This window comes from Panthera tigris, chromosome A2 (assembly GCF_018350195.1).
Source record: "Panthera tigris isolate Pti1 chromosome A2, P.tigris_Pti1_mat1.1, whole genome shotgun sequence".
Lineage (NCBI taxonomy): Eukaryota > Metazoa > Chordata > Mammalia > Carnivora > Felidae > Panthera > Panthera tigris.
In genome coordinates, this window is record NC_056661.1 from 43,141,145 (window position 1) to 43,167,061 (window position 25,917).

Sequence of the window (25,917 nt, forward strand, 5' to 3'; positions counted from 1 at the left end):
GTGTCTCCCTCTATCTGTGCCCCTCCCCTACTCACGCTCTCTCTCTCTCTCAAAAACAAATAAATTTTAAAATTTTTAAAAAATCAAAGATGATAAAAGCTTTTTCATCCAAGGAAAGGAAGTTAAATAAAAAGACACCAACAATACAAGAATTACAAATAATTTTTAGAAGTTTAAATTATGATAGCTAAATAACAAAAATGACAACACAAAACTACATTCAGCACAGAGTTGTAATATTAAAGTTGAGGGAATTATCCAGAAAGGAAACTAGAAATAAAAATAAGTTGGTAAGAGTGCAATAAATAAGAAAGTTAATTCGGGGTGCCTGGGTGGCTCAGTCGGTTAAGCGGCCGACTTCGGCTCAGGTCATGATCTCACGGTCCATGGGTTCCAGCCCCGCGTCGGGCCCTGTGCTGACAGCTCAGGGCCTGGAGCCTGTTTCGGATTCTGTGTCTCCCTCTCTCTGACCCTCCCCCATTCATGCTCTGTCTCTCTCTGTCTCAAAAATAAATAAACGTTAAAAAAAATTAAAAAAAAAAGAAAATTAATGTATGAAGTTCAGCATCCTCGGGAATTTCTAAAACATAGACAAGATAAAAGAATAAAAAAGTAGAGGGGGAAAGAATATAAAACATATCATGACAAAAATAGCCCAATTGTAAAAAAAGTATAGGTCTTAGGATTCAAAGGACTCCCATATCCAACACAATGAATGCAGAGCCAATTCTTGACACAATAGGAATAGGACGAATATCCTAAGCAAATAAGAAGGTAAAATGCATTGGGGCGCCTGGGTGGCTTGCTTGGTTGGGGGTCCGATTTCAGCTCAGGTCATGATTTCACAGTTCGTGAGTTTGAGCCCCATGTCGGGCTCTGTGCTGACAGCTCTGAGCCTGGATCCTGCTTCGGATTCTGTGTCTCCCTCCTTCTCTGACCTTCCCCCATTCACGCTCTGTCTCTCTATGTCTCTCAGAAATGAGTAAACATTAAAATTTTTTTTAATAAAAATAAATAAGTAAGAAGGTAAAATGAACACTTTTCCATACTCTAATTTGAAATTTACTCCCTGTAATCAGACCTTGGATGCAATGCTCCAAATACTCAGGAATAAACGAAGTCAAAGTCATGGAGCCTAAGAAACAGGAGAACCAATAAGAGAGATGAATAACAGCACTTCCACAAGCCTGGAGAAGAGCAAATGCATCTTGGAGCAACATATGAAGGACTTCAAAGGAATAGCTCTAGGGAAGTGAACAGAGTGGACTGATTATTTGACAGGATGCACCAGGAAGACATTGTAGCGAAAGGGTTTTACAGACCTCTTGAAAAGCAAGGAAGATTCATTCATACATGTGAAGACATCAAAGGAAATAAAGCTGTGAAGAAATTATTAACTCTTAAAGAAACAGAGAATTGTTAAAAAAAAAAAAAGAGAAGAAAATGTGATCATGTTATTTGGATCTGCTGTAGACAGTATTTGCGTAGTCATAACTGCTTGAACACTGAATATGGAGTTAAAGAAAAACTGAGATAGGATTATGCTTGGGAACCTTGGTGGTGGGATGAGGGGGTGGGCAATAGGGATGTAGGAGAGTCGTATTGTCACCTGTCATAACTGTAGGTCAATGGAGGATGCTGTCTTAGGAATCAAGTTGTTGTCATAACATGCATATTATTTAAAGATAGAGAGGTAAATTCCTGTGGAAAGAGTTTTAAGAGTGAAAGTAGATACTGGTACAGACGAGGGAGATCTGTGTTCCTTGTTATTATGCTCAGACTTCTAGCACTTTTGGCTTCTTATATCTGTGTGTGTTACTTGGATAAGGATATAAATAAATTTTAAAAATAAAAAGAAAGGATTTCTGATCGAGGTTTGGAATACTATTTGGTGTTTACAAGATTAGCAAGGACAGAAGAACATAGTAGCCAGAGAGATAAGGACGATTAAAAGCAAAGATCAGAAATAACAAGTCTGTCCGTGGAACTGCAATATGGCTGACAGTTAAGAGGCAGAGGTGCAATGTGGCCCAATGGTCAAAGTTCCAGGCCCTGGACTCTACTTCCTGTTGTTGTACTATGGCTACACAACTTGCATTGTGTCCTTGGCCAAGTTAGTTAGCCTGTCTAAGGTGCTGTATCGATTTCCACATTAGGAACTTTGGGACATTAATTAGTACTGTAGGAGACTAATCCATGTCCTGTCAGTATGCCTCTAAGGTCACCCACAGATCCCACTGGAGAAACCAAAGCTTCCCTTCTTCAAGTTCCTGTGTTACCCCTGCTTCCTTGTCTGAGAGCCTCCAGGAGTTTGCTCTTCAACACAGAAGGCAAACTGGAAGTGATGACCAGAAGTGCCAAGGGTTTAATATTCTCAGATGAAGTAAAGGGATAGGTCAATAATACGCCGCCTTTTCCATCCCTTCATGGAACAATACTGAAGTGCACACTGTGTGGTTCCTTACAGTGTCTGCAGAGGAACAGTGTGACATGTTATGAGGTTTTCTTCAGTCTCTGTCTTGCATTTCCCAGAATCTCACCTGTGCTTCCTATAATCACATCCCAGATAAGCAAGTCCTAGTGTCAGAGTCTGTGGTTGAGAAAAGCCAATATAAACAAATGTATATCACATGTTTTCAGGAGGATTAAGTGATATAATCCATATGTGGCACAACTAATTATTGACACTGCTCCAGGCACATAGTAATGTTTGCTAAATACTAATTGTTAATCCATTATTATTATCTTTATTGTTAAATGCCAGAATATGAAGGAAGTCTTTTGCACCTCATTTATCAACTTAGACGTGATTCTAAGGGTCAAAATAAGACTTTGGTAGAATAGAAATTAAATCTAGAAGACTTAATAGCTAACTAAATTTGTGGGTATGGGAGGGAAAGCTTGGGGCTTTGAGTTACTCCGAAATACTTGACTTGTATGATTAATGGAATAGTCATGTCAATAAAAAAGAAGAGGAATGGAGAAAATGTAGTTTCATTTGAAATAAAATTCCCTCCTAAAAATAAGTAAACGTTTTAAAGAATGTATTTAGCAGGCTATTCTTGAGATAATTCAATATTTATTTGATAGAGGTTTCAGTGAAGAAAAATCAGGTGTGGTCAAAAATTGGGTGTCAGGTCAACCAAGGCCAAAACCAGGAGATCAGGGACCGTAAAGTCTTGCTTTCACAAATGCAGAAAATAAGCCCTTGTAGATAAATGACTTCTTGTGATTAATTTTTCCAACTCTTTCTCATTTATTATTCTGTTCTCTTTTTGAGGTTATGGTTGGTGGACAGGTGGTCAATATAGGTAGCATAATTGCTGAAAGGCTGAATATTTATTTATTTCCCAAACCAATCCAATTCATGTTGTTTTCCTCAGTTCAAGTACTGGCCACTTTGTCTTTCATACAGTCAGGTCTCTAATTCATAATTTAATGGAAATGATTTTGGCAACTCCAAGAGACATCTGAGAGTTACGTTTAGCATTTGTGTTATTAACGTTTTCTGCCAGACCGACGACCTTCGTGTTAATAAGATGGCTGCTTTCCAATTCCTCTGTAGAAAATGTCATTTCTCTTTCCCTGTTTTCTTTTATTTACAAATGTAATCTCTGATCCATAAATTTATAAGGTGAGAATGGTGAGTGGCTACTGTTTTATAGGATCATACATAAAGGGTAAAATTCACTGATCCATTTCAAATGTTTCCACCCACTTAGGGAATGATTTTGAAAAGAAGTCCGTGTGGCAGAAGTTAAAGAGGGGGCTGTTGGAGAGTGTGTAACAGGCTCTTTCAGATTCCCTCTTCCACATCATTGTAATACACATTTTTAAGCTAAGCTGTTAGTAAAGTGATGATTTCAGTTCTAAGTGTGTAGATATAGATCATAACATGACTGTCATTTTATTTATCCGTTGATGGTCTGATTTTAGCCCTTAGAACATTAATGTCTAGTCACATAGAGAAAGAGAAATATTAACATTAGAAAAGTGTGTGTGTGTGTGTGCGCGCGCACGCGTGTGTGTGCAAAAGAGATAGGAAATTGTAAAATCCAAGGAGAATGCCTACTTGGTGCAGCTCAACTCTTAGAACACTTTCAAGTTAAAAACTCCATGATTGCAATTATACATATTTAGGTATTTTTATTATTTCTTAAAAGTTCTGACAAATGGCTAAACTGAGGTGTCATTACCAGGTGCTGAGGAACATTGAAAGGGAGTGTGAATAGAACAGAGTAAATTAGACTAATAGCAAACAAAAAAAAAAAAAAAAAAGAAAAAGAAAAAAAGCCAACAATATGCCTAAAAGAGAATTGCTAATGTACATAAACACACAAAAGTCAAGCATTAGATAAATATATTTTTCTCTTTATCTTCTTACCCTTCATTTGTGCATTTCTTTCACTCCATCTTCTCTCCAGAATATGCTTTTCATCAACTTTATTGAGGTATAATTCACATACAATGTGCATACATATTTTAAATTTGAGTTTGAAAAATGTATATGCCCCTGTATCTATCTGCCTCCATCAGGATATAGATTATTTCTATCATGGACCAAAGTTCTTTCTTGATTTTTTTTTTCCAGAATTAATTCTACCACATCTCATACCCAAAACCACTTATCAGACTTTGATTACTATAGATTAGTTTTGTTTGTTTTGTTTTGTTTTCGGACTCTAGAGCTTTGTATAGTATGGTACTCTTTTATGCTTGACATTTAGCTCAGCATATTTTTTTTCAACTTTCGGAAACTATTTCCATTTGGTTTGCCTTTGCTCTTTGTGGAAAAGCAGTGCAAGACCAGTCAGTGGTTGTTCCTACCCATTCGGTGGCCTGAGCAGTGGGAGCTGCGGGTCATTCTTCAGTGTGGAACTGCTGAATAGGCACAGAGGGCATATGCACGCCTTCAGACCAGTCTGGGGCTTTAGGTTGAGCAGCAATGAACTTGGGAACTGGAGCAGTCCCTTTTCCCTGAAATCTCTCCTTGGTCACAGCCTTATCAGCAGCAGCCTGCTTTTCCTTTTCCATCTCTTCTGGATTTCCGTAGAAGTCGAGATCAGACAGGACCTCCCATGGGTGTTCACGGGAAATGGTGCCACACTTGTGCAGAACTTCACGGGCCACCATCCACCACATCAGACCCACTGAGTGAGCTCCCTTGTTGTTGCAAGGGATGGCAGTGTCCACATAGCCCAAAGGAAAAATCTGTGTTACGCAGAGAAATTTTAGGCAGATTAACATAAGAGAGGCTGGTGGTCAGCCCTAGGATCAGTAACCACCAGAAGTCTTGGCTCCCAGAAGCTGCCTAGAACTGGTTAGTAAAGGCTCCAGGAGCGAAGCAGCCAGCAACAGGTAAGCTCCAGTGGCAGCAGCTCACTCCAGCACAGCTAGCTGGCCACTATTCCTGGATGATGTGATGCTGACATCAGCCAGGTTTTCAATGGCAACAGTGGCCTGAGCTGCCAGCAGAAGCTTCTCCCGGGTTCTCTTGAGATTTATGATGTACATACCGTCACATTTACTTTCGTAGATGTACTGTTCCATTTGGAAGTCAAGGTTGGTGCCACCTAAGTGGATTCCTGCTGCAAGGAATTTGAGGACATTGTCTTCATTCACTTGCAGGACATCAAGGGCACCAGACACTATGAAAGTTTCCCTTTAAACTACAATAGGAACTCGGAGCAACACCATATGGACCCCTTTCTGCGTAGTGTGGAAAAAGCTTAGCATAATATTTTTGAGATTCCTTTAAGTAATTGCCTGTATTACTATCTTTGTTCCTTTTTATTGCTCGGCAGTATTCCATTATGTGAATATACTATTAGTTGTTTACCCTTTCACCTACTGATAGATATCTGGGTTGCTTCCAGTTTAGAGCTACTATGAATAAAGTTGCTATTAACTTTTTTGAGAAATTATTTCAGTAGATAAATATTTTCATTTGCCTTTGATAATACCTAAGACTGTAATTAAAGGATTATATGCATTTTTAACTTAAGAAACATTTTCCAAAGTAGTTTTTCCATTTTCCATTTCTATCAGCAATGTATGAAAATCCCCACTGCTACAAAAGACGCCATTAGAATTTTGATTATTGCTTTGAATCCGTAGATCACATTAAGTAGTTGACATTGACAAATTAACAATATTAAGTTTTCCCATCCATGAACGTGGGAATTTTTTTTATTTAGGTTTTCTTTAATTTATTTTGGCAGTTTTTTTTAGTTCTCTGTGTACAAGTCTTGTGCCTATTTGGTTACATTTATTCACGGGTATTTTCTTCTTTTGAATGATGTTATAAATGGAATAGTTTTCTTAATTTGCATCTTAGATTGTTCATTGGTGCATAGGACACTACATATTTTTTATGTATTGATCTTGTACCCTGAAACTTGGCTGAATTTGTTTATTAGCTTTTTTGAAGATTTTTTGGGATTTTCTTTGTTTAACTTTTAAAATATTTATTTACTGTTTCAAGTTTTTATTTAAATTTCAGTTAGTTAACATATAAAGTAATATTGATTTCAGAAATAGAATTGAGTGATTCATCACTTACATTTAACACTCAGTGCTCGTCACAAGTGCTTTCCTTAATGCCTATCCCTTTTAGCCCATCCCCTGCTTACCTGCCCTCCAACAACCCTCATTTTGTTCTCTCTAGTTAAGAGTCTTTTATGGTTTGCCTCCCTCTCTCCTTTTCTCCCTTTCGCCTGTGTTCATCTGTTTTGTTTCTTGATATAAGATCATGCCATCTGCAAAAGGGATGGTTTTGGTTTTCTCCTGGATTTGTTTATTTTGTTTTCTTACCTAAAGAACTTTCCAGTACAATATTGAATAGCAATTGTGAAGGAAGACGTGCATGTCTTATTTCTGATCCTGTTAGAACATTTTCAGTCTTTCACTATTAAGTATAATATTAGCTATAGGTTTTTCTTAAATTCTTTTTATCATCTTGAGAAAGTTCAAAAGAAAAATTCCTAGTTTTCTGAATGTTTTTATCATGAATGGGTGTTAGATTTTGTCAAATCCTTTTAAAAATGTTTATTTATTTTGAGAGAGAGAGAGAGAAAGAGAGAGAGAGAGAATCCCAAGCAGGCTCTGCACTGTCCGTGCGTAGCCAGGCATGGGGCTTGATCCCAGGAACCATGAGATCATGACCTGAACTGAAATCAAGAGCCATGTGCTTTATCAGCCGAGCCACCCAGGCACCCCTTGTCAAATCCTTTTTCATGCACCAATTAAAATAATCATGTTTTTATTCTTTAAGTCTCTGTGGTGTATTTCACTGATTTTCTTATGTTGAACCATCTCTGCATTCCTGGGATAAATCTCAGTTGATCATGTTGTATAATCCTCTTAATGTGCTTTTGGCCCAGTGGTGATTTTGTCCCTTAGATTTGGCAATGTCAAGATATTGATTATGATAACTGGAGAAATGTGCTTCTGACCTCTGGTGTGTGGATGCCAGACTGTTGCTACACAGTCTAAAACGGGCAGGACAGTTCTTTTTCCTCCACACAACTCTGGATTAGCCATAACAAGTTATCATTATTTTTCAGGTTGATAAACTCTTAATTATGACAGTGCTGCTAGCCTTCCTCCAGTGAGTACGGCCATTCTCTTTCTAGGTTGTTACATGATCTTCATCTCTTCTGTCACCTCAAAACACTTCACCCTTCTCCTACCCTCTTCCTTCATGCTCTAGCCATAGTGAACCTCACTTAGTTTGTTCTATCAGCCAAGTTATCTTTTACTTTCATCTTCTACACATATATTTCCCTCTGATCAGAACATTATTCTCCTTCTCAGTCCCCAACACCATCACTAGGTTTCCCTTCCGCTCATTCTTCACATCTCAGTTACTTCCTCCAGGATGTTTTTCTGATTCCCCTTAGATGAAGAAAGGTACTTTCACAGCATTTTTACCAAATACCAGCCCTGTTTATGTCACTGCATTTGTCAGAGTTTATTAAAATGACATGTAAATTTCTTTAAAGTCTTAGAGAATCATACCCAATACTGTTTGCTGTGGGGTTTTTTTTTGTTTTCTTTTGTTGTGTTGTGGTGTGTGTGTGTGTGTGTGTGTGTGTGTGTGTGTGTGTGTGTGTGTTACAAGAATAAATGAATGAGGGGCCATGGATGGCTCAGTTAGGTAAGCATCTGACTTCAGCTCAGGTCATGATCTCACGATTCGTGAGTTTGAGCCCCACATCTGGTGAGCATGAGCCTTGCTTTGGTCAACATGAGCCCCACTTTGGGTGAGCCCTGCTTCTCTCTCTCTTCCTGTCTCTGTCTCTCTGCCCCTCACTCTCTCTGTCTCTCAATAAGCAAACAAACAAACAAACAAATAATCCCAAATTCATTTTCCTTTACCTGCAACATTAGGAAAGATGGGAATTAAGAAATGTAAGTTAGTGTTTTAAGTGTATAACACCTCAGATGTGTCTCTGAAATATAAATAACCAATTAAAATATTTTAATTTTAGTTATGTAAATTTTTGCTACTCTGCTTCACCCATAATTAGTTATTAATATATCTGATTTTTTTAAATTATCAAATGGTTGATCCAGTGTCTATTCAAAGATTGAGACACAGACCCAGAGTTTCAGAGCACTAATATTTAGAACTGGCTCTTGAATAAATTATCACATATACAAGCAAGGTTTGAAAATGGAATTTGGGACACAAGGAAGTAGCTCATGTCAGTCTCTTAAATCAATAGGCGTGCAATATGGCTTTCTAGGAAATTTCTGATTTCCCAGGCAGTGTCCAATTTCTGGAGAGAGAAACAAAATGTAATCTGCACACAGTCAAATGCCAGGGGCGATGTGAGTATTGTGCAAGTTCAAGCCAGGTCAGAATAAAAATGACTACTAACCAGCCATCCAGCTTGTAAAATGGTATAAGAACTCATTCTCACTTATTGCCCTTTACAAATATTAAAAAATAAGTCATAGTGTCAGCACGATACATCAAGTTCCAGTGTTGCTCTAAGGACCAGAAGTGTTTCAAGTAGGAGTTGAATGTGATGTGAATTTCTGTAAATCAAAGGCTACTTTTTCACTTAATCTAATCAAAGTGCTGAAAATATATCCTAATGGTTACTTGACCAGCCCCAACACCCTCACATAGTGTCATCTTAGGAGAAAAGATTTAAGACAGAAGCCAACACTATGTTATTATGGTGTGCTAGGTGTGTTCTGTCTTTTGGGGATTGTAGTTTTCATTTAGTTTGCTTCTATGTTTCTTAGCATTTTTCAAAATTCCAAGTTTCCTTATACCATTAGCTACATACCAAAAACTCTAGAATTATAGGAGTTTGCCAAGATCTAACAATCTTCTAAATGCATATTATGTTCCTCAGAGTATTTTTGTCTTCCTGTACATTTGTCCAAATATTTAAATTGAGAACTGTTTGGAGAAGATTCAGATTTTATTATCTTATTTTGCTTACAGACATTCTGAGCCTCCATTTCCTGTTCTGCAATGTAAAGAACTGAACAGAAAGTTAATCAGTACTTGATATATTAAAAAAAAGTATACATGGATATGAGTATGTACTGACTATAGATGCTTATTAAAATAATTCTCATAATTCTGGTTAAGGTAAATCTGGTCTTTAGGCTCATTCCTCACCTTCGTCTTAGTGTACAGTAAGGCAATATTTTAGCAGTATATTTAGGTGGAAGGATTTTCAGAGATTTGATCTTCCCTAATCAGCTTATTTAAAAGAGAGCAATGACTTCCCACCTCGTTATACCCCAGGTCACTGTCTTATTATTCCACTTACTTCCATTTTTTAATGTTTATTTACTTATTTTGAAAAAGAGAGAGAGGACAAACAGGGGAGGGGCAGAGAAAGAAGGAGAGAGAAAATCCCATGCAGGCTCTGTGCATCAGCACAGACCCTAATATGGGCATCAGTCTCACAAACTGTGAAATCATGATCTGAACTGAACTCAAGAGTCAGATGCTTAACCAGCTGAGCCACCCAGATGCCCCCATTTACTGCCTTCTTAGTACTTAATGCAATCTTTATTTATTGTGATTCTGGCTATTTTCTTTTTGTCTCTGCTAACACCGTCTTTAGAATAACAGCTCCAAGAGGGCAGGGGCCATGTTTGCCTTGTTTATTTTCTTTTTTAATCACTAACATGAAGAGCACTTAGCAGGTCATCAATCAATATTTGTTAAATTAGTTTTGTTGGTTGCAGATATCACATTTTAGGGACTTAAAATAATGCCCTGGGTAAAGCCAAAAAAAAAAAAAAAAAGAAAAAAGCTTTCACAAAGACTGCATAACCTTTACATTTAGTGGTTCTTCTTGTGTGTCTTCCACATGCCTCCTCCTGCTAACACCAACTAGGAACTTCCCACACTACCAAAGGAAGGATAGAAGGAAAGCCATTTGGAGAAAGTACTTTTCTCATTAGTCCTGAATCCTCTTATCTCCTAATAGTCTGATAGGTTGTCAACACAACACTGGTGGCTTAACCATTCCAAATGCTGTATGTATTTGTATCTATATATCTATGCATACATATAATAATATAGGCTATATACAATATAGAAATATGTAATATATAATCAATATATAGCTGTTATAATAATATTCTATATATGCTGTATGAATTATATGAGTAGATACATTTCCTATGTTTTATATGTACCGTATATATTTTATACATACTTTTGTAAAAGTACTTATTTATTTATTTGCACATATAATAGAAAAGTTAAAAATGCCTGTTTTCCTTGACTAAGAGATGTGGAAACATGGTTGCCTAAAAGATATACCCTAGGGGCGCCTGGGTGGCTCAGTTACTTAAGTGTCCTACTCTTGGTTTCGGCTCAGGTCATGGTCTCAGGGTTCGTGAGTTTGAGCACCACGTCTGGGTCTGCACTGATGGTGAGGAGCCTACTTGGGATCTTCTCTCTTCCTCTCTCTTCCCCTCTCCTGCTCAAGCACTGTCTCTCAAAATAAATAAATAAACTTAAAAAAAATAAAGGACGTACCCTAGCACAGTTTGATAATAATTATACAAGCACAAAAACACAATTTATCTGTCAATTATAATAAATAATTTATTAATTAAATTGGAACTTCATAGAAATGTTTATTATGTACCAATAATATTATTATATAAGGATACAAGGAGGAAAACTCCAATAATATTATTATATAAGGATACAAGGAGGAAAACTCCAATAATATTATTATATAAGGATACAAGGAAGAAAACTCCATAAGGTTGATACTTTGTATGTCATAAGCCAAATCTATTTTCAGTTATAGAAAATCTTTAAGTTCTAAACATTTCAAGTCAAATGTATCTGTATTGATATCTACTGTCAGAAATATATGTAAGCATATAGACCTCTCTGATTATTTTCTTATAATCGTTAAGATTCAACTAGAGCCAATTATTAGATTAGGCTGACACAACCAGAGGAAATTTGTGAAGCCAATAGATTAGTTTCATGTCTTGTATACGAAAGGAATACAATGATTAATTTTTTTTTTACTTTTTAATCTGTTTCTTTGATATAAAGTATTCTCAGCATTAAATGTATTTTTTTGTTGTTGTTGAATTCCTGCCCACTGGGTAAGACAACTTAACTTATAAAGAGAAGATCTTTTCTGTTTTCCCAGAATTTTTTAAGGCCTTCCATTAAGCTAAAGCAATTGTTGAACTGATATTTTCAGTATATGAAACTTCAATATTTGATATACCATACAATTTATGTGAATATACATATAACATATATTGTTCAAGAAAAAAAAATGAGAGTGGTAGCAAAGGCTATTTATTTTTTAAATTGAGTGAGTAACCACTCCTGGGCCTAGCGGTTCAAAAGTTTTATAGCAGGGAAGCACTGTCTACAAGAAACATTCTAAATTAAGTATGTGCCAGCAAGACTTATGTAATTGCCTTCCCTCTAGCTAGTGTTAGATTTTACCTTGAAATGGTTTAATGAATTTATTATTGGTTGAATTATAGAGATACAGTCAATATCTGCATCAATTACCTCATCATTTTGAAATTGCTATCTTTCTTTCTCTCACATCAGAATATTTTTTCATACCACAGCTGCCAACATTACTTAGGCACCATAACTTTGTGTTTTTGACATTTTGTTACATAATGCTTACTTTGTTACACTCATGCCCACATGATGATACCTTGAAGTGAACAGGAGGACCTGTGTGTCTAAGATACTGAGTGGGCCCACCCACCTTGTGGTCCTCCATTAACCTAGGGCCAACTATCATGATCCTTGTCATCAGGTCAACTTCTCTAATTCAATCTATTCAATTTCCTCCCTGCTCCATGATTTATCAGGTAAACAACTGGCATGCAAACAAGCAAAGTATGTTCTCAAAGACACACAGAAAATTAGAGATAGTACCTATAGCAAAACTTAGGTATATAGATAAGTGATTGTCCAATAGAAGCCTCAAGGATGGAATCACTGAGTTTAAAAGTAAGGAATTCAGCTATGCTGGTTTGGAGAAGATAAAGTCACTAGCTACTGACCTATTTTTTTTTTTTTCCTGTTGAATGTTAACAGCTTTCTATAGATAGGCACACTATTACACAGCAATATTGTGGGAGCTGTTTGTTTCTGAAGTTTTTGATCAAATGATATCTTTAGAACTTCTGATTGTCCCTTTAGCAACCCAAATGTATTCAAATTATAAATTGAAAGATATTGGACTTCTAATAATTCAAGCTTTCTGTGTACTATTAAGTTCTATGAAGCCATTTTGGATAGGTAGGTTTTTTTTTTCATTTCTTATCTAATCTTCGTTTCAATATTGGAACAACTAGGTATATGCCTTCTTTTATTTGTATGGTTTCTTTCATATTTATGTAAATGGATATAAGTGAAAAATGAGTAAAAATACATTCTAGGAAGGATATTAGAATGCTAACATAGCTAATGCCATTCTTGGAAATCATTTAGGGAAAAATGGATTCATTTGAAAAGGAGAGTTATAAAATATTATCGGTCTTAAAGGACCCGAAGGGTGCTATTATAGAACTGTGACTCTGGAGAACATATACGGAACAGTACAAGTGCCAAAGACTTCAGCATGTGCTTTTAAAATTATTAGCATATTAAGGGCCACTTAGAGGTCTCACTTCTCCCCATTTTCCTGGGATGGTCCTGATTATAGAACTCAACATATTGCATCCCAGGAAACACTCCATTCACACACAACTCAAGAAATTTGGTCCTGTTGGTCTGACCAAAAGTTCCGAGTGAAATAGTGCCTATGGATGCATTGTCTTTGTGCATGTAGGCACAAGTTAGAAGATTGGGGCTGATTTTTGACTTCACCGTTCCCTAGTTTTGTGACGGAAAGCAAGTCACGTTATTTTTCACTCTCATCTCTTAGGGTTTTTTTTTCTAAAATATAAATAATACCTTTCTCACCTGTATTTGTGGATTTTAAGTAAACATGAATGTGAAATGCATTCTAATACTCAAAATGCTATACAAATAAGTTTGTCTTAACTCCAACAAGTTTGCAGAATCAGTGTTGGTACATTTTACACTTTCTACATGAGAACTGCTGGAGGCATCTATTCTATAACTTGAATGTTAAGGGTACATGAATTGGTTTTAGATATGAGTTTCTGTGTATTTATCAGTAGTTATTGATTGAAAATCCCAGGTCATGCTTTTGGAAATTCTTAATATTAGGCACTGTTTATTTGTATAAAATATATTGTCTTCTTTTTTAACTTTTCATCATTACCCTTGTTAATTACTAAATCCTTTTGAATATATGCATACATATATGTCTAGGTAGACATAGATATGTTTCCTTAATATTTGAGTTTGAAAATTGGTTTGAAAGGCCAAATATTAATATTTAGTGTGATTTATCTTTTAAAAGTCCCGTCTTCTCTATCTTCTCTTTACTTAATGAAAAAGTCAATTGCAAAAGAAGAAGATTGATTAATAGCAATAACCTTGATATTCTCATAATAAAAATCCTTTTTGAAGTCTAGTCTTTATAAAAGGCACTGACTGTGTTTTAAGGTTAATATCTAATGCTATGTCTAATAGATGGCAAAGATTTAATAATTGTAGCAGATGCTGTCCATTTGCTGAATGAATCTCCCACCCCAGTACCCAGCCCCACAATGCACCAGTACAACCCTGAAGAGAAGCTACTACTGTGGAAACCTAACTATCTCTGACTGTTTTCTCACATGGGAAACATGCTTTCCTCCATGCAAGACAAAGTAGAATTGCCTGAGAGTTAATGCTTCCAGAAGCAACACTCAATCAATAATGGATGGGGAAACTATAAATAAATACCCATCTTCTGTGCCCCTCAGTTGGGATAACTGCACTTTGTTTTGTACCCAGTGTTTCCCGGAAAGACTGAGGTTCAGTTGAGCACACTGATAACAGGCCTGGTAACAAATGTTTATCTTCATCCTCTGTCTGAATAATCACTTCCCATCTGGTGTTTCTCGGGATTGCCTCCCAACTCAACTTCTTGAATTCATCTCCTTAATTCACAGTCTACTTTGGGGGGAACTCAAAAGAAGAAAATAATGTCTGATAAAGAAATTAATCCACATGCATGAAAAGATACACACATATACAGGTAAGGCTCTACCTCTGTGCCAACATACAACTCGTCATCTTACCCTAAGTTGGTTTATAACAACCGTGACAAGTAGAATTCAATTTAGATTTGGGAAGAGTAAGTCCTTTCTTTGGTAAGGTGGAACTTCTTTTTTTGCTTTGTCTCTAGAGATTCTTTGAATATAAATAATAAGTGGAAGTCATAGAATACAAAGAACAGCAAAGGAACTGAGAACTGTTGTTTTGTTTTTGTTTTTGTTTTTGTTTTTCTCATCTGGGAGACTGACTCATTAACATAAGAAGCAGACCCTGGAGATGTTCCATAAAACCAAGTTCTGCTCAAGCCTGCTCTGGTATCTCTTGTGTGATAAAAATTATTGACACTTAGCAAGAGTTGATGTCTTGGTATTCCACCTGCAAATGGTAGGTCTGCTGGGGAGATGGAGGACTGATATGTATCCTGGAAATTCAACACTTGAACTCAGAAGTAGGTGAACTGTGAATTATGGGCCACTGGTCACATAAAGCCTGCTGGTCATGTCTCATAGTCTGTTCTGCCCTGGGATATGTGGTACATCCACAAAAGGAGTTTCTTGTTAATGCTGGTGGGAGCTGTGTGCAAGCTTCCACATGAACAGTTTGTCCTTCAGAGTCTAATCAAAGGCTACTTAGGGGGTTTTTCTCCTTGAGTTAATGGGAGTATGAGTGTTCATTGAAGGGAAATTAGGCCCAGAAGACAGGGAAGCAAATTAAACCTTTATTTTGATTTGAATTGGGAGTGAATAAAGTGTTCACTGCTCACTAAACTCAAGTGAAGTTAACATGTGAGAATGAATGGAGACAAATTTCTCTGTGTGGGAAGGAAGACCTCAGGGCACTTTGTACCCAGGAATCTCCCGGGGCAGAGCTGAGATGGAGGTGGCCATTCATCATCCTCTGAGGGTGATGAGGATTTTCAGTAAATGCTGTATCAATGTAGTTAAATCTTCCCAGAACCAATAAAAATGCCCTTGCCTTTTCTACCCTCTATTACAAGTAATTGCTATTCATCTACTTATGGATATCTTGGAAGTAGTCACAGAATACTCAGAGTGCCTGGGGGATGAAAAGTTTGAAGGAAAAATGTAGCTGTATATCATTGGCATTCATGAGAATATTCACATTAGATGTTTGAAAGGCAGGTCCCCAGGAGGCAATAGAGAAATCAGGAACAATATTGTGCCAAAAATACTACTCTGGCCAGGACATCAGGGAGTTTATATCAGGTAGAGTGAAGGAAGACAATTTGGAAAGAAAAGATATACGTGCTTTTCTGTATACACTTAGTTTATTTATATATGTACATCCACTGAAAAACTAGTGTATTCTGGGAATTGACAATCAGACTGGGCCTGAAACTTGTGAAATATGCAGCTGTGCCTTGTATGTCTTTGAGGCTGAAACCTCTGAATAACGTCTTGCATCATGATCAATACATTTTCAAACTTTTAAAATCTGCTGGCAACCAGTAGGCCAAAAATGTCTTGTGCCTGGGTACCATTTGGTATTTGGTAGGGCAGGTTTAAGCTACTGGAGATCCAGATGCAGAATCTGAAGTTGTTGCCTTTTCCTAGAAGTTATGCACTTCTTCTGGAGATGTAGAGAGTGACTTGTCCCATTGATGCCACACCAGACACATGGGTAAAAAGATGTGAAGAGGTACATGGGTGATATCATTCTTGCCTTGAGTCACTGTAGTGCAAAAAGAGTTCTTCCTTCTCTTATTTTCTCATTCTCCACAGTTCAATCTCTTGAAGGCAGGTAGTCCAGGTTAAGCGTACTTACTTCTCTTCATCCCCTTTATTTAAAAGGTCTAGTGCATCACCCTTCAAGGAGATTGTACTAAATTCCATCAAGATAACAAAGAGAACAGTGATGCTCAAAACTATTGCTTGTGGATGGCTTTTCCCATAACACCCTGAAATACATTTAAGTCACTCAAAAGTACCAACAAATCACCCATTTACTCAGTGAATTATTATAACCCCTCCTGTGTACAAGGGCACACACACACACACGCACACACACACAACCCTGAAAAATAGATGATGCAAAATATATCGTGAAAAAAGCAGCCATATTTAAATATTTTATCCATTCCTTCATTAAGGATAAATCCATTAGGAGTTGCAAGGAAAGCAAAAGCATTTCTTAATGAAGGTATAATACAAATCTTCATGGAATAAAGGTCATTGAATCTTGGCAGAATGCTAAAATAAGAGAATTCTTGGAAGATGGACCAACATAATCAAAGACAGGAGCATCTTTGAAAATGGTATGATCTTTTATTTTTTTTTATTTTTGTACTTAGTAATGATAATGATGACAATTATAGCAGCTATTATTTATTGAGTCCTGACTTCATATGAGATAGTGTTCTAAGCAGTTTATATCAATTAACATATCCTCACCTTAAACCTGGAAAGATGCTATGATTATTATTATCCTCATTTTACTGATAAGGAAACTAAAGCACAAGAGCGTTAAATAACCTGTATGACATCTTCTTCTTGTGAGAGACAGAGGCTGGACTCAAATTAGCGGCTTGGCTACAAAGAATGGGCTCTTTCCTACCGCTGTTATCTCTTGCAGAGTCCACAGAACCACTGAATCAATGACTCTTTTTCTTCTCATTTCCCTTGAGACATGGATTGTCTGACAGAACCAATGTCATCTTGGAGAGCAACACTCTGCCCTTAGTCTCCTTAGCCCTTCCTTCCTTAGAACTTTTTCCCCAAACTACCTTCACATTCACCCTGCCTCCTATGCTAGAAGCCAATTTGTATTTTCAGAGTAATTCCAAACACGTATATCCAGATAGCGGACCACAATCCTGTGCTTCTTGTGTACAATATGAAAAGGGCCCTTGTCTTGAAATCAAAAGATCTGGATACAGGGGCACCTGAGTGGCTCAGTCGGTTAAGCCTCTGACTCCTAATTTTGGCTCAGGTCATAATCTCATGGTCTGTGAGATTGAACCCCTCATCACGCTCTGAGCTGAGCCTGCTTGAGATTCTCTCTTTCCTCTCTCGGCCTCTCTCTTCTGCTCATGCTCTCTCTCTCAAAATAGTAAACATTAAAAAAAAGATCTGGGTACAAGCTCCAGCTCAGGTACATACTATCTATGTGCTTTTGACCTAACGCTTCAAGTAGTGTTACATTATTTGGAAGTTTCCCTCCTAGTTATCTGTTGAATTGCCTGCTCTCCCATCTCGGTTTAGAATTCTGAGACCCAAAATGTCACCGAATTTACTGAAATTATGTTGCTGATTACAGGAAGTGGTGGACTCTCTTTGAGCCCTTTGGATTCCTGGTCCTTCATTTTTTCTGGGCCGGCCTACCCTTGGGAATGTTCTGCAGAGGGCACTTCTCCTTTCCTCCTAGTATGGTTTTCACATCATCTTTTTACTTCCTCCCCACTGTTAACACCTCACAAGGCTCACCTAGGTCTGAATGCAAATTAGGATCACAGTGTTGTCTCAAATCACCCAAATTTGTAAGGTGCAAAATTCAAACCAATGTTTTTAAAAGAGTATGGACACTCCTTCCTGTGTGGTTCTAGGAAAGTTCATTAATCTTTCTAAGCCTCACTTTCTTTTTCCTGGTATATTTAAGAAATCAAAAGGAGACATTTTATTTGAGAAAGTACCTTTCACACTATAAATCAGTTAACAAAAGTAGGTACAATTTATAAAAACAGGAGTTTTAAATATGAGAAGGGAGATGCCTGGGTGGCTCAGTCGGTTGAGCATCCAATTTCAGTTCAGGTCATGATCTCATAGTTCATGAGTTTGAGCCCCATGTTGGACTCCATGCTGGCAGCTCAGAGCCTGGTGTCTGCTTCAGATTCTGTGCCTCCCTCTCTCTCTGCCCCTCCCCTACTTGCCCTCGGTCTCTCTCTTTCTCAAAAATAAATAAACATATTTTTTTAAATAGTAGAAGACAGTTAAGTCTTCTTAGCAAGAGGGCAAGAAGCAGATGTGAAGTGGGGGGGGGGGGGAATCTGTGATAATATCTTAACACCCTGCCCTTGGGAAAGTGTCTCATCAGGTCCACAGATACATTTATTTAGCTTTCAGGGGCTATCTCCAAAGGAGATAGAATGTGCCTAGGCCTGGGAATGAAGTCAGTCCCCCATGCCTCTTGCCACAGACTCTCCTCTCAGGGCCCATGTATTTAACAGGAATAACACACCTTCAACAAGAGATCCTGATCAGCATTTCTGTAATTCCAAAACACCAAGGAATGGGGCGTTTAAGAGACTGAGGTATAATGGCATTCCCTGTTCCCAAATGAATCATTTTTTTCCTTCTTTCCTTTTTATTTTTATTATTTTCAAAATTCTAGCCACTCAGTAGCAGAGGAATTTCCCAGACTTTTGTAATAACGATGTTGACAGGCAACTGCATTTTCCTCCTGAGGCGACTCCCATTTCCATGAGGTCAGGACTGCCAATGGGAGCACATATCAGGGGACAGGTTGATGGAAGAGAAGGCAAAAGGTCCAATTGTCCAGGGGCCGGGGACCATGAACCTTAGCCAAAAGGAACAGAATGGAATCAGTGTACATCCTGCTGTGAGTGTTCACTATTTTTTTTACCCTTTCTCCCATAATGTATAGCCTTGGAAGAAAGTGTGTTCTTTCTCAGCAGAGAGCCTGTAACTGCATAGTCTTAATGTATTCATAATGATATGAATATATAGATTTTCTTTTCACAATTCTTTTCCAGGAAGGTCAGAAAATTCACACATCTAGGCATTAAAAAAAGAAGGTACACTATTAAATGTGGTCAGAAAATCACTGATTGGCATGAAATGGGTTAGAATTCAGCCAATTTTTCTGATCAGTTATGCAGGAGAGAGACACTTTAGTAATTTAATCCCTTATGTATATCTTGGGCTTTCTCCAACTTAGATATTTTTTTCTTTCAAATCTTTTATTTAGTTGATCCCTACAAAAGTAGGAGCAGCCAGTAGGACAGATAACTACTGTCCCAATATTTACTGTAAGCAACCTAAGAATAGAGGTTGCAAGACTTACATTATATCATTAGCTATTGGCAGAGGTGGGACTCAGAGACCTTAGCATTTCTGGTCCTGGGCTCTTTTGTCTGGATCAGGTTTTCCCCAAGTGTTTTTATGGAGCATTCACCCTAGAAAACACACTGCAGAAAACAGGATCCCAAGATCATAGAAGTCTGAGAAATGCTACATTCTATACCTTTCTCTTCCAATGTTACGTTATACTTCCAAGTAGAAGAGACCCTGGAAAATCCTGCAGGAAAGCAATTTGTTTACCTCATTTAACCTAGTGTTTTGCATATCTGACTGCATGCTGCTTTTTTTTTTTTTTTAAGCCTGAAAAGCACACACTGTAAACCCTTGCCCAGCGCCATATAGCTTTATAACAGGTCAAATTATTCACACTGAAGGCGGAATCATCCATTTACAACTTTAATATGGAAAGATCTTTCTTTTTTTAATGCTAAGAAATTTGAACTGAATCTCCCAGAGCCAGCTTTGGGCAAAATTGTACAGTCTATAAAATTGGCCATTGTGGTAGAAAGCAACAGGCTATGGATATGAACAGATACGAGTCAGCTAAGGGACTTTTCTGCCACTGGGTGCACTTTGTCCAGTTCCCTACCCCTCCCAGCTCTAGTTCCCTCACCTGTATGATGAGAGCAGTCATGGTACCTACTTCATAGGATGCTGTGAAAATTAGGTGAGATGGTGCACGTATAGTCCTTGGCATAGAGCCTGGGACATGGTCCGTATTCAGAATAGTCATATTACTGGTATTCTTGTGCTCTTCCCTTTCAGTCAGCCCCCGGGTATCTCATTCTTGCTCCTCCTCCTTCTGTTTTTCCATGCTGTCATACAATCCAAACAGACTCTGTTTCCAGGTATCTTGTCCAGCTGGTATCAGGCAGAGATGGCAGAAACCAAGCAGGTGGTATGAAAGAGTGAGATGGACTCAGACAGTTGAGGTCCTCCAGACTAAGGCACACAGTAGAAAAGAGCCACACATTCCTGAGACTGGTTGTTGTTTGTTTGTTTGTTTTTTTAAATTAACATTTATTTATTTTTGAGACAGAGACAGAGCATGAATGGGGGAGCATCAGAGAGAGAGGGAGACACAGAAGCTAAAACAGGCTCCAAGCTCTGAGCTGTCAGCACAGAGCCTGACGCAGGGCTCGAACTCACAGACTGAGAGATAATGACCTGAGCTGAAGTCAGACATTTAACCGACTGAGCCACCCAGGCACCCCCAAGACTGGTTGCCATTGCTCATGCTTTTTTGTTGTGTTGTTATTTTTTGTTGTGTTGTTATTGTGTGGAAATATGGACTCAGTGATGCAAAATCTTTAGATATTTCAAGAGAAGTGTAGGGGCCCCTGTGTGGCTCAGTCAGTTGAGCATCCAACTTCAGCTCGTCATGATCTTGCAGTTGGTGAGTTCAGGCCCCACATTATCAGGCTGTGTGCTGACACCTCTGAGCCTGGAGCCTGCTTCGGATTCTGTGTCTCCATTTCTCTTTCTCTCTCTCAAAAATAAATAAAAACATTAGAAAAAGAGTTAAAGGTAAGCCCAAATGTTCATTTTTATATGGGTTTCCCAATGTTTAAATACTCTGCTATGAAAAAATCCCACTTTTGGACCACTGCTTAATGACTCCTGGTCCAGGGGATTTCTGGCTTCCTGCTTTTATATAGAATAAAACACCTACAAGTGTAGAAGGGCTTAAGAGGCCATCTAGTTTAACCTTCTCCTTGATGCAGAAGTGCCCTCTATAATATCCAGAAAAGTATATTATCTCATATACTCGTAATGATAAAGAACTTGGTATCTAATGGAGAAACCATTTCACTTTTACTCTATGTAGGAACAATTTCATGGAATACTCACATAAACCCCAAGCAGTAGATACTCCTCTCTCCATTACAATTATCGTGAAACTCAAGCTCAGAGAGGCCATTTTACTTCCTCTAAAGTCACAAAGCTATTAAACATCTGTAGGTTGTGTGATAGAAACCCAGGCTGCCTAGGTTTCACAGCCAGTATATCCTTAACCACTGGCTAAACAATTCTACTTGTTAAAATGCTCTGGGCTGATATTAAGCTGAAATTTGCTGCCCTGAAATGTCTACCCTTTGGTCACAGTTCTGCTCTCCTGAGACACAAATAATAAGTCTAATCCTTCTTCCACAAGACAGCCCTTCACATTTTTGAAGATGGCTCTCCTCTGCCAGCTAAATCGTCTCTTCTCCAGGCTAAACACACTCATTTCTTTCTCCTGACCCTCATAAGCTCCCAGGCACTTCATCATCCTCGCCCTGCTCCCCAGGAGGGAGTTTCAATCTGTCAAAATTCCTCTTAAACCATGATGTTTAGAAGAGAATACAGTCCCTCTATGTGGTTACATAAGTATAGGTTAAGACAAAAATAACACCTCCCTTGTTTTGACCACTATGCTTTTATTAATGCGGTCTTGGTTATATCTGATTTTTGGCCACTATGTAAAAAATAGGCAGGTCTTGAATGTTGGCCTAGAATCATCCCATGGGTGTGTGTTGTGTTCTTTTTTAACCATGGATTGATATAAAGTCACGTTCTACACCCTACTCCAGTTCTAAATAAGTAGATCAATTTTTTAAACGTAAGTGTAAGATTTAATATGTATCTTTATTAAATACAATTTTGCTAGATTTAGATTATTTTTGGCCTATACTTATGTGTTTGTTTTTTTTGTTTTTCTTTAATGTGAAAAATGTAGCAAAGCATAAAATAATTTTTAAAAATTCGCATATTCTGGCTAGTTTTCATTAAGCATAGAAAGAAATGAAAGGGTTTCTTTTTTCTCTGCTGCTATAATACTGCTCCCCAGATAAGTCTATTGATATTTTCCCCAAAGACAACACAACACAAAAATACTTCATATATATATTTGTTTCCATAGGATCTTGCTATAAATATTCTTGTTTGTGGGGGTTTTTTTGTGGCTAATTTGTAATATATGAAGAGGCAAAAATGTGAAAAGAAAAATAATCAGCTCCTTGCTATTTAGCATATATATATATTATATACAAGTTACATATATAATATATATCAAATCATATATATCATCTTACAGTTGCAAAGTTCAAAAAATACCTGGACTAACAGTAATGGTATAAATACATATACTTTGTTCTTTGTAATCCAGGTATTTCTGAAATTTATTATCTGATATGCTTGCTATCCCCGTCAGCTCCTCTCTATATCATTCTTTAGCCAGGGATTGGTAAACTGCAGCCTTGAACTAAACCCTATCCTTGATTGTTTTTTGGTAAATAAAGTTTTATTAGAACACAGACACTCCATTTGTTACTGTCTTGTCTCTGGCTGCTTTTATGCCACAGCAGTCCAGTTTAAATTGTGGTGACAAAGGCCAAATGATGTGCAAAACTCAAAGTATTTACTATCTGATCCTTTAAGGAAAAGTTTCCTGACTTCTGTTTTCGCGGTTGGTTAGCAGTCCATCCGTTCTATTATACTGAGAACTAAAACGGGCATATTCCTATTCCTGTGTTAAATGATACTGAAAGAAAAAAAATCATTTAGTTATTTGCTTCAGGAGATATTTGCTTCCTCACGATAAAACTTACATTTCAAGACCCACATCAAGAGTCTCACCTCATGGTGCCCATCAATCTAAAGCTATTATTCCATAAACTGTGCCCAGTCCTACTCAGGTTCTCGTCTTGCAAGAACAATCTTAAAATCACTCAGCTCAGGCCATAAAATCTTATATATATCATCCATAACTTCCCCTTCTGAGGTAGTGCTAAGACTATGTCAAGTTATATTCTTTTCTGCAGTAAGTCTAATAAACTTAAGATTTGGCTGAACAAATATTTCTTGTCGCCCTTTTAGGAGTGGAGAGTGGACATTACAAATCTTCTAAACTAGTATCACCCATTCTGCATTATCTTATTCTGATTAATGTAAATACTGAGAACATTCCTATGAGGTATAACTACCTGCATTTTGTATTTGGGAAAATGGGCTCATAGAAGCAGAAGATATACTTGGGTGGCAAGTCCCATGGCACAGATCAAGAGGGAAAAATAGTAAGGTGAACCCTCTGTCAGGCTTCTGCCCACAAGTCCCAGGTCTACTCTAGATTATAAACTGAACTGGGATAAATATTTACATGTTCTAGGCCTCAGTGCCCTTCCCTATGAAAGCGAAGAACTGTGCCTATATTATCTATATATTTGCTTTAAATTCTGCAACCCATTGGATGAATGATTTTTTTCGCAGTTGGAAAATAAGTTTCTCCATACCGATTTCTTTCTTTTCTTTTCTTTTTTAATGTTTATTTATTTATTTTGAGAGAGAGGGCAGGGGGAAGAAAATCCCAAACATGCTCTATGCTGCCACCACAGAGCCTCATGTGGGGCTTGACCCCATGAACCATGAGATCATGACCTGAGCTGAAATCAAGAGTTGGATACTCAGCCGACTGAGCCACCCAGGTACACCCATACTGATCTCGTTCAGCAAGACTCCGCTACCTAAGCAGAGGCATATGGGATAAACTATATTGAAGACTGAGCTCTACAGCTTGGTTGCTCTAAGAAAAAAACACAATGTAGAAATTATTCTAACTATTTTCATAACAAACATATTTGCATTTATTTCGTGCTGTTAACAACTTAACATGTAATCATGCCTCCTCTAAGAAAAGAAGTAATACTTCTTCTATGATTGCATTAAACATGCTGTGTTATATCTTTCTACTAATCTATCATCTATTATGACTGCCTATTTTGAGAGCTGGCATAACAATTATCATAAGTGATAGCATTATATTCTGAAAACAAAGAATATGATGGTACAATTTATCTCGCTACTTTGCCTGACTTAATGGCAGTTGGGGTTTCCTAGACAAAGCCAGATTTTTTCAGATCATAAATATTTCATTTTTTAATTTATTATTGATTCAGTTTGATAGTAAATAACTCCATGAATGCTGAGGTTGGAAATCTATTGTAAAAATTGTTAAGCATCTTTTCTTCTGTCCATCCATAGAATTTTATCATGCTAAAATACAACAGTGGAGCTACCTGAAGAAAATGGATTTGGGATTTTTAATTTATCTGTTGCAGTTAATTAACTGGTCAATTAAAAACAAAAAGGCAATTAGTGCCGAGCACATTTGTTCTGATGATGAACATGCAATCTGAAAATGGATCTTGATCTCTGCTACAAAATTCTTTAATGTCAAAGCAATGTTGTTGTAAGTAGAGGAAGAATAAAACCCATTAGGACTAATGCACTTTCAACAATGGTTTCCTTTCCTGCTAAAGCAACATAAGTAAGACACAATTAGAGAGAGAAGTTGGCCAATATTTTAAGTAATATTTCTGCATGGGCCGTTCTGTTTCCCTGTATTTAGAGCAATCACCAAGGCATTTAGTAGTAGTGGTAGTTACATTTTTTTTCCCTATCAAACTGAGAAAATCATTTCACATAGTCCAAAAGAGGTAAGAAATAGGTATAATTTGTAATTAACCTGAGGATTTCTATAAAGAGTATGTATTAATGAACAATTCTCTATCATCCAAACTGGTGTCACCTAGATATATCTATTATTAAAGAGCATTAGACTGGTAGTTAGACAAGAATAACTTCCCATGTTTTCCTCTTGTCCTTCAATGTAATGTATTGGGTCATCTTAAGCATTTTGTGAAGTTTGTAAGTACGGTTGGTGAGTACCAACTAGAATCCTGTATGAGCCCCTTTCAAAGGCTTGTTGCACAGCTACGCATGCACATCCACCTGCCTTTTTATTTAAGCTCCTGTCCCTAGTTCCCAGTGCAAACAGAAGTTGGAAAACTCTTTTCTAAAAGAAAAAGAATTTCTCTCTTTTGATAAATCCCATTGTCTCCCATGTCTGCTGGAGTATCACAGCTGCACATGACAACAGCCCCCCCCCCCACCAAATTTCCTGGCTGCTTGCGGTTTAGCCAATGCTTGACTTTTTTGATAATTCCTGATTTACTGGCAATCTTATCCAATTCCTAGACTGATGAATGGTTTCATAGCCAAGGGGTAGATTGATGACAGCTTTCTATTTCTAAAAGTACAATTATTCTGAACCATACAAAGATACTGTTTTGTGCTGTCTGGGTTAAGAATAATTAATATTAGGTATGACCTCACAGTCACGGCACTTGCTTCAGAATTCTTCTCTTAGCTGCCTTCTGGGGT

General features: G+C 37.5%; 1 pseudogene; it reads right to left on the reverse strand.

Annotated features, from left to right (window-relative positions):
- Positions 1-4,743: 4,743 nt before the first annotated feature.
- Positions 4,744-21,988, reverse strand: LOC102949171 (annotated as a pseudogene).
- Between the last annotated feature and the right edge of the window lie 3,929 nt (positions 21,989-25,917).